Raw genomic sequence first — 9,461 nt, forward strand, 5'->3', positions numbered from 1 at the left:
TTCACCAGAATCAGAACCCAGAACAAACCTAAGGCTCAGAGAGAGTTGACAGCGAGAGTTGAATTCGCGCTCTTGCGGGATATGAGGCAACTCAATTTTTGCAAGAACAAAAATTTCTATGAAAGGGATATTCAACCATTGCCACATACTCCCTCCGGTCCTTAATATAAGAGGAAGTTTATTTTTTAGATTCATTTAAAATATAATGTATCTAGTCTATATTACAGGTCATATATATTAGACTCTCAATGAATCTAAAAAACAACTTTTCTCTTATATTAAGGACCGGAGAGAGTATAGGCAGAAAAAGCCGTTTTTTACATAATTCATAACTGGATGACAAAAAGGAAAGGAAAACAACCTACATATGAAAGGTCGATTAAACTTTTGACTTGTGAGTTGTGACGCTCACTATCGATTATGGTCCCCATTTGAAGAGTCTAAGCCCAAAATATTAATTAGCCTGCTAGCCAAATAGTCAAGCACAAGTCATGCTATAACACACCAACCAAATTCTGTTATGGCACATGAATAACAGTGCTACATTACCTAACTCAAGAAAATTTCAAACCATAAGGGCTTTAATTAAGACTATTAGATCCTGCAATACCCTTTTTTTTCATTAGTACTCCCACCGTCCCAATTTGATTGACACAGTTGATTGTTTTACGCATACCGATGCATAACTTTGACGATTAATATTTTTAATTGTATAATAGTAAAATTATAAAAATTTGATATTTTGACAATACTCATCGAGACGGATCAAACATCTTATATGCTAATATTTATTTTTGTTTATTAGTAGAAAAATAAGGTCAAAGCAATATGTGTGAATAGTGCACAACAGTCAACTTTGTCAATCAAATTGGGTGGGACCGAGGGAGTATTATTTTGTTGCATCCTATCCTACAAACAAATACTGTACTTTATTATTTGAACATTTGACTTAATAGCATGTCCCAAGTCCCCCTCATTATTTTGTGGCATAGTTTTACCAAAACATTTCATTCAAAAATTTAGATTCTGTGGGACCCTTTTGAATTTTGTTTACCCCTCTAGTCTCTAGGCCAGATTTTGAATTCAAATATCAGTTTACTCAGACAATTAACCTTAACATCAGAATTATAAAATTGAGCAACTAAATTGCAAAACAGAACATACCCACATAATAATTTCAAATAAAACATGTGACCTGGCGCACAGGTACTTTTACGATTGAGTCAAAAAAATATTTGTACAAACGTTAAAGTGACCAAATAAGTTAATCAACATGTATCAAACTCAAAGCTGATTTTACTGTGGTGAAACCATAACAAGAAACACAAGAAGCAACAATATTCATCTAGACTACACTATAATGTGAATTGTATAACCATAATCTCAACTGAAAATGTACAGAAGCCCTAACTTAAGTTCTAGGTGTACCTTTTCCATTCTTTTTTTTGCTAGTCTTGAGCAGTGTGACACCAGGTTGTCAAATTTTTTGTTGATGAACATCACAGTTATACACTCGAGCAACTGTAACCTGAATACATATATAAACAAAATGTCAATAACTGCAGCTAATTTAGTAATTTATATCAAGAAGATTTCTAGAGATTTTGGTCATATATACTTTGGTTATATGGTAAAATATACATGCACAATAAAGAGATATTTCAGGGGCGGAAATCAGTGTGTACGCACTTGCTTACTAAGAATAATCAATTTAAGCATAGAACTGCCACTGCATGCAGTCTTTCATAATTGTTTCCTGGATTTAGCCATTGTGGAGTAAATAATGTAAACCATTGATTAGAAAATCAACAGTTGATATTTCAACACATTCATGATTTGTTATGTATGTACATACAATATACAAATTGATTTTCTGATCACTGAATGAGAGTGAATCACTCATCTTAAAGAAACCAATTTTTTCCAAATATAACAAGATAAAAGTGAAATAAAATGCAGTTTTAAACCACTCACACTATGGAAGTCGGATAACATAAAAGGTAGTAAAGGGCTTGTGGTGCTTGGCCATGCCATGTAAGTCCAATGCTGTGAATAGTTATTTACTTTTGATCAGTAGATGTGGTGAATGCTGACAGCGAAACAGAGTGCTAAACAACTAGCAACCTCACTTGAGATATCGTAACCCGGTCCCTCAAGAACTGCCGATCTGCAATAAGAACTTCTAAACTTGCTTTAGCAGTATCCATGTTTTTCTGTAGAATATTCCAATTTCCAACATAACATTTGCTCCAAGCCATAATTAAACACATCGAGTCAGTTTCCATAATACGAACTCCTGAATTATTAATGCCTTCTGAGTTCTGACACTTCAAAATCAGCATTAAGTTCATGCAATTTAGAGCAAAATATAAACCTTCCACTTGAGAACATCCTAATTTAACAACTGAGTTCAAATTTTATCAACTATCATTGTAAACATTTTTATAATACGAGTGAACAAGAAAGTACCACACCCAACATAGAGCCAGTGATTTTAGTTTAGGGAAACTTCCAGTTGAAAATTTTAATGAGTATTGATAAGAGTAAAGTTAAAAACCTTTCAATCATTTGGACTATACAGTAGGCAAAATGATTCTTCCTAGCAAAGACAAACGAGGAAAGCAAGTTCCAAGGTCTACCCCAGATTTTGACAAGAATCTATCAATCAAGTGCATGAAATACATAAGTGAAGCAATGCACTCAAAGTGAACATGAATCCTCATGTTTGAGTGAGTGTATGTCGTCTCTGCAATATGTAGATGATTGTTCATTATAGAGAAAAAGAATTGACCTTATACGGTGCCGCATGATCTAAAAAAGGCATGGAAAGTGATTGTTCCCACTAGTGTTATTAAGCACATGTCACCCGACTTTCAAAAGATAAGAAGCAGATTGGCTTACAATGTTTCTTATCTTTTGAAAGTCGGGTGACTCAGTGCTTAATAACACAAGTGAGAAATTATTGTCTATGCCTTTTTCAAATCATGAAGCTTCTTATAAGGTGAACGGCCTAGATCCTTTTGATATTCCAATAGAGATCACCTTTCTTCATCTCCTTTGAGCCACCACGGTGGAGGAACACTTTTCTACAAAGGGTGCCTCCGTGCCTGAAATATTTTATTCGACATGGAGGACAAATAACTCTTAAAAAAGATACTCCTAAGTCCTAAATAACTCTTATGACGGTCTTTGCAACATGCGTGTTTGTTCATTATAGAGAAGAAGAATCCATAGTATACGTTGAGATCCCTATTACTCCTCAACTATGGTGGCCTAAAGAAGATGAAGAATGGTGGCCTCTATTGGACTATCAAAAGGATTCAGGTGCACCACCGTACAAAAAACCTCATGATCTCAATAAGGTATGAAAAGTGTGTTCCCATTAGTGTTATTAAGCACTTGTCACTTGTTTTTCAAAAGACAAGATCATAAGAAACATTGTAAGACAAGATAACCTAAGAGCTCCTTGGATTGGCTTACAATGTTTCGTATCTTTTTTAAAGTCATGAGGTGGCACGTGCTTAATAACAGAAGTCAGAAACCATTTTCCATGTCTTCTTCAAATCATGTGACTTCTTATAGGGTGGAGGACCTAGATCTTTTGATAGTCCAATACCGTTCTTCATTTCCTTTAAGCCACCATGGTGGAGGAATGCCAATCTCCAAAGGGTACCTGTTGAAATATTTTATTTGACACGAGGGAGAAATAACACTTAAAAAATATGCTCATAAAAACAATTTAACCATGTTTTTATACCAGTCTATGCAAGATCTAGATCTATTATTCATTAACCAAGTAAGTGCTCCAACTCACTAGGGTCAAGATCAGATAAAGACTTCCAATCATGATGGATTTGATGCATTAATACAGACATTTCCTTCTCGTCATTCCTTTGTCGGAGCTTGACAACTTGATCTTCAATCAAATAAACTTGAGCCATGAATCCGTGAAGAGATTAGGTACTTGTCTAACCTTCGATACAAGAAAAATAAGCAAGGATCTGAGTAGAACATAATCGCAAACGAAAAAAATCCAAAAAGTAAAATTAAACATAATTGTCTAACCTTCGCTACCAGGAAAGAAAAAAAAAAAGAGCAAGGATCTTGGTAGAACAGAATTGTGAACGACAAAAATCCCAAAAGCATAATAACACAAACAAAATTCAAAAAGGGGAATCATGAACAGACCGAAATTGAATAGGTGAGTGACTGTATAGGGATTCAACGATCACATTCCATAAGAAACCAGAGCATGTATCGAACCGAATCACAGAAAAGGTGCGAGAACGAATCATGAATCTGGGATTTGGTTAGCCAATAAGGGGCATAGGTTTTCTTATGTTGTAAGTATGAAGTTTGAAGGAAGGTGGCCGTTTTAAAGAATGGGCATAACCTAATTGTGTTTGAGAATAACGAATGGGCCGGGTAATACTTTTATTACACAAAAGCGGCCGTTTTAAAATGGGTGTGGATTTGGCTAAAGATTGGGCTTATCAACTAGATATTATGACCAGCCCTAATAATCACAATGCAACTCATTCAGTTGTGCAGTTGTGATCCCAACAGTTTGGCACAGTTCCAGGATCCAGCCTATGTATTTGAAAAAATGAAAATGTGGAATCCATGATCCCGGTTTCAAAATGATAATAGTAAAAATTATGACATGTCATGGAGCAAATGCATGACCCTGTCAAGAAAGAGCTTAATGATACATCAAAATATCAAATTCATAAGTCATTACTCATAACCCAAACCTTGTTCAAAAAAAAATTACTCATAACCCAAACAAAAATGTCAAATTCATACTTTATTTTACCATAGTCAATATCTTTTTTTGAAGAAGCTAAATTAGCCCACCCAGATTGGCACCGGAGAGAATCGAACTTGAAACCTCAAGGAGGAGCACACTCTCAGGTCCCAAGCCAATACCATCAGACCAACCCAAGTGGGTTACCATAGTCAATATCTTACTCCTTTCTACAGATTCTACCTTGAATGATGAATAAAATAAAAATTTCCATATTTCCATATTGGTAAAGCTTGCAGGAATAAGTGACAATTAGTTGACAAAATCTTATGAAATTGAAGTTTCTTTGAATGCATAATAGAAATTCACAAACATTACTTTTCTAAGTGGAAGCATAAGCTTTTAATTATAAAATACTCAAACTATAATAGCACCTTATGGAACCTACTTTCTTTGTAGAACTAACACACATAATAACAATGCAACGCAACATTGATGTAAGGATTAAGCTAATTACATGAAATTGTGCTTTTAATAACTACCAAAATTGACAAACTAATAAGAAAATCAAAGTTTGAAAAAAAAATCATATTCGACATTGAAAATATGAAGATACTCAAAATAGTGCATTGATTTGGTATGAGTAAGGAAAAAGATGAATTACCTAAACTTTGTTGGTGAAATGCAAGAGTCTGATTGAGTGAGGTAAAGGTTGAATATCTTCTACGAACTCACACTACTTTGGATCCCTCCCTCTTCGCTCATGGTGACGACGATGCACAAAAACCTTATTGTTGTTTCCTTTTTTTGTTGCTGTGATGCTGTCAATTCAATTGCTGTTTCTTTTTATACCCCCTACCTTTTTCTACGCCTCCCAAAATTCTTTTTTACACCCTCTAGAACTGTGAGGGTGGAAAAAGAATTTCATCAACTCAATTGTCCTTGTCGATTTGTGTTGGGCCCTTCTTTTTTTTTTTCCTGTCAATTGCTCTTCGCCCCCCTTTTACTACTTAGAGCCACTAAATATTTGTATTGCTTATATATCGCGCACTCCATGGGGATTGTCCCGTTCGAAGCTCCGAAAATAAATATTTTATCCCCGTGGGGATGGGGTTGGAGGCAAAAATCCCCCCACAGTCACTTTGGGGTGGGGATCGGGGACAAAGCATTCGTCCCCGCAGATTCCCCGAATCCGTCAATATATACACTATATATTACTATTAGTATGATTATTAGTAGCCAAATGTTTTTGCAATGATTTTAGTATGATTAATAGTCCATTTCCCAAATTGTCATACTTTGTTGTGAAATATTTTGGCTCTTAGGTTTTGTATGACTATTAGTAGCCAAATATTTTTGCAATGTTTTTTGGTTATAAATGCATTATGTGTTGTTTTTATTATTTAAAAAAGAAAGATGCAAAATATTTGTTTTTTAAATAAGACACATAAAATAATGTCATACTACTGTCATAATTTGACCGAAAAATATAGAAGTTTTGTTAATATTTGATATCTGTGAATCTCCGCGAGAACCGTGGGGATGGGGATGGAGACAAATATTCCTCTGTGGGTACGGGGATGATTGCAAAATCTCCCCCGCATGCACTTTGGGGCGGGGAACGGGGAAGCTTCCCCCGCACATTCCCTGCCCCGTTGACATCCCTAGTTATATGTCTTCGTTTTGCATTTATTGTAATGAAAAAATACATCAATTTTTTTTATAATTAAAATACATCAATATAAATAATAAGGATAAATTAACGAAATATCATTTTCATTTTACTTTTTATTTATCATATTTTTAATTTATATAAAAATAGTTAAATGTGATAAATATTGTAGAAAAAAATATTATTATGTTTATTGTATCTATTTTAACATCATAGTAAAATTTATGTTTATTGTTCCCATGAATTTATCTCAGTTGGTAGAGACATCGCACTATATATTTAAAAGTTCAGGTTCGAATCCAAACAAAACTTTTTTTTTTGGGTACAACCGCTTTTTCTCTTTAATTATCCTTTTATTATGTTTTCTTGGAGCTTAGTGGATAACTGGATAAGTCATTACCCCACCATGTGGTTTAGAACGGCGTTTCCTTAGCATTGTTGAGCCTATAAAATATTTTATTGTAAAAATAATCACAGAAATATGTAACATATGAGGGTTGGTTTGGTTTGATTACACACAAATATCAGAAGAAGCGGGTGTAATATTGGTTTGGTTTAAAAAAAAAAAAAAACTAATTATTCTATACTCTTATGTGGTGTGAATTTAGTGTAGTATAATATAATGAGATGTGTAGTTTGACCGATTAAATTAGTTGATCTAAATGTTAAGGAGTTTGAGATCCATAGTTCAAGTCTTGATTGTTAGAATGTGATATAATTCTCAACTAATTTGATACTTAGTTAGTTGGAGGATAGTTTTAGTTTGTTAACAAAGTTGGTTACAACTAACTAAGTGAGTTAGTTACAACCAAGTTAATTAGTTTGTTAGGAAGTTTTTTACTTGCTTTCAAAGCAAGTGTACTTTTAGATTGTATAAATAAAGATCATGTGTATCACTTGTAATACAACTTTTACATGGCTCATTAGTGGAAGAATAAATTTTTTCTTTTCTCTTCATTAGCAATCTAGAGTATTATTCTTCTTCCTCATTCGAAGTTCACTCATCTATTTCGAAGCACAGTTGCTCGAAACAGAGTTCATGCTCATAGGTTTGCCTTGAGTCTATGCAAATTGTGCAATGTGTGTGTTTGATGCTTTTTGCTGCGCCAACAATTGGCATCGAGAGTCTGGTTCAATTACAGGGAAACACAAGTGAATTGTGAGGGGAAATCAATTGGGATACACTAAGTGAGTTGTGTGCATTGATTTCTTGAAAAAATCAAGATGAATACTCATGGTTTTGGAACCAATATTCTGGTTCTTGATGGAAAGAACTGGGATAGGTGGAATGCATTGATGAAATCTCTGTTTGGAGCTCAAGATTGTCTTGATGTGGTTCTGAATGGTTATGAAGAGTTGGTAGAGAATCCAACAAATGAACAGAGGAATGCATTCAAAGAGAACAAGAAGAAAGATTGCAAAGCCTTCTTCTACATTCAACAAAATTGTGATGCTCAACACTTTGAAAAGATTGCTGAATCAACAAAATCTAAAGAGGCCTGAGATATTCTTGAAAGCTATCATGATGGTGGAGCCAAAGTAAAGAAAGTGAAGTTGCAGGCATATAGAAGACAGTATGAATTGATGGTGATGGAAGAAGATCAAAAGGTAAATGATTACTTCTCAAAACTTCTTGCACTGCAAAACTGTGGAGAGAACATCACTGATGAAATGGTAGTTGAAAAAGTTTTAAGGTCTTTAACTCCAAGTTTCGACTATGTAGTAGTGGCTATAGAGTATTCGAAAGATACAACCACTATGAAAATTGAGGAATTACAAAGTGCTTTAGAAGCACATGATATCAAAATGCTTAGTAGAGGTTCAGAGAGATTGAATCAACAAGCCCTGCAGGCTCAAGCCAACAAGAAAGATGATAGTAGCAAGAACTACAAAAAGAAATGAAAAGGTAGTTGGGAAAATGATGACAAGTCCACGATAGATGATAAACATGAATCTTCTAAAGAAGAAGGGTTTGTCAAGAATCAAAATAAGAAGAATAGAGACTTTGATAAGACTAAGGTAAAGTGCTATAATTATGAAAAATATGGTCACTTTGCTAATGAGTGTTGGTACAAGGAGGACCAACAAGAAACCAATGCAGCAGAAGAAAGTGATTCTAATGTTGTGTTGATGATGGCTACAACTTGTGATGATAATGTGAAAAGTGAAGAATGATATCTTGACTCAGGGTGCTCGAATGATATAACACCACACAAAGAATGGTTAACCAACTTTAATGCAAGCAAGAAGACAAGCATGAGGTTGGCTGACAACAGCAAACTAGCAGCACAAGGTACTGGTAAAATTGTCGTCAGAAGCAAGAATGGTAGAAAAGTGATAATTGAAGAGGTACTGTATGTGCCAAAGATGAAGTGTAATTTGCTTAGCTTAGGTCAATTGGTGCAAAAAGGATTCTCGGTGAACATGGAAGATAATGCACTGAAGTTGTTCGACAAAATGAAGAGTTTGGTTTTGATGCGCAATTTGTCAAAGAACAGGACCTATAAATGCAACACTGCAACTGATGCTATGATGTGTCTGGCTACAAGAACAAGTGAAGATGTTGAAGCATTATGGCACAAAAGGTATGGTCACTTGAATTTTAGGAGCCTGAGTAATTCAAATTCTAAGGAATTGGTGAAGAGATTGCCTAAAATTAATATCATAAATGAAATTCGTGAAGTGTGTGTGAAGAGTAAGCACAGTAGAATTCATTTGTGTCTGATATGCCTGAGAGAGCTAGTGCAGCCTTACAAGTGATTCATTCAGATATTTGTGGTCCCTTTGAAGTGGCATCATTGGGAGGAAGCAAGTATTTCATCACTTTTGTTGATGAATATACAAGAATGATGTAGCTGGATACAATAAAGCTTAAGAGTGAAGCTTTAGATGTGTTCAAAAGATTTAAAGTCTTAATTGAAAAAGATAGTGATAAATCAATTAAGATTTTAAGGACATATCATGTGCACAAAGATGAGGTTCAATATAATCATATCTATCTAGATTCAAGCGATGAATTAGATGGAGAAGAGGGTTATGAAG

General features: G+C 34.5%; 1 long non-coding RNA gene across 1 annotated transcript; it reads right to left on the reverse strand.

The window, feature by feature from the left end:
- Positions 1 to 1,278: 1,278 nt before the first annotated feature.
- Positions 1,279 to 5,567, reverse strand: LOC123924559. The gene is made up of 3 exons (XR_006814751.1): positions 5,412 to 5,567; positions 1,975 to 3,973; positions 1,279 to 1,528 (listed from the first exon to the last, which is right to left on the reverse strand). It is a non-coding gene; the product is annotated as an uncharacterized LOC123924559 (long non-coding RNA).
- Between the last annotated feature and the right edge of the window lie 3,894 nt (positions 5,568 to 9,461).

The sequence above is a fragment of the Trifolium pratense genome, linkage group LG4 (genome assembly GCF_020283565.1).
Source record: "Trifolium pratense cultivar HEN17-A07 linkage group LG4, ARS_RC_1.1, whole genome shotgun sequence".
Classification (NCBI taxonomy): Eukaryota; Viridiplantae; Streptophyta; class Magnoliopsida; order Fabales; family Fabaceae; genus Trifolium; species Trifolium pratense.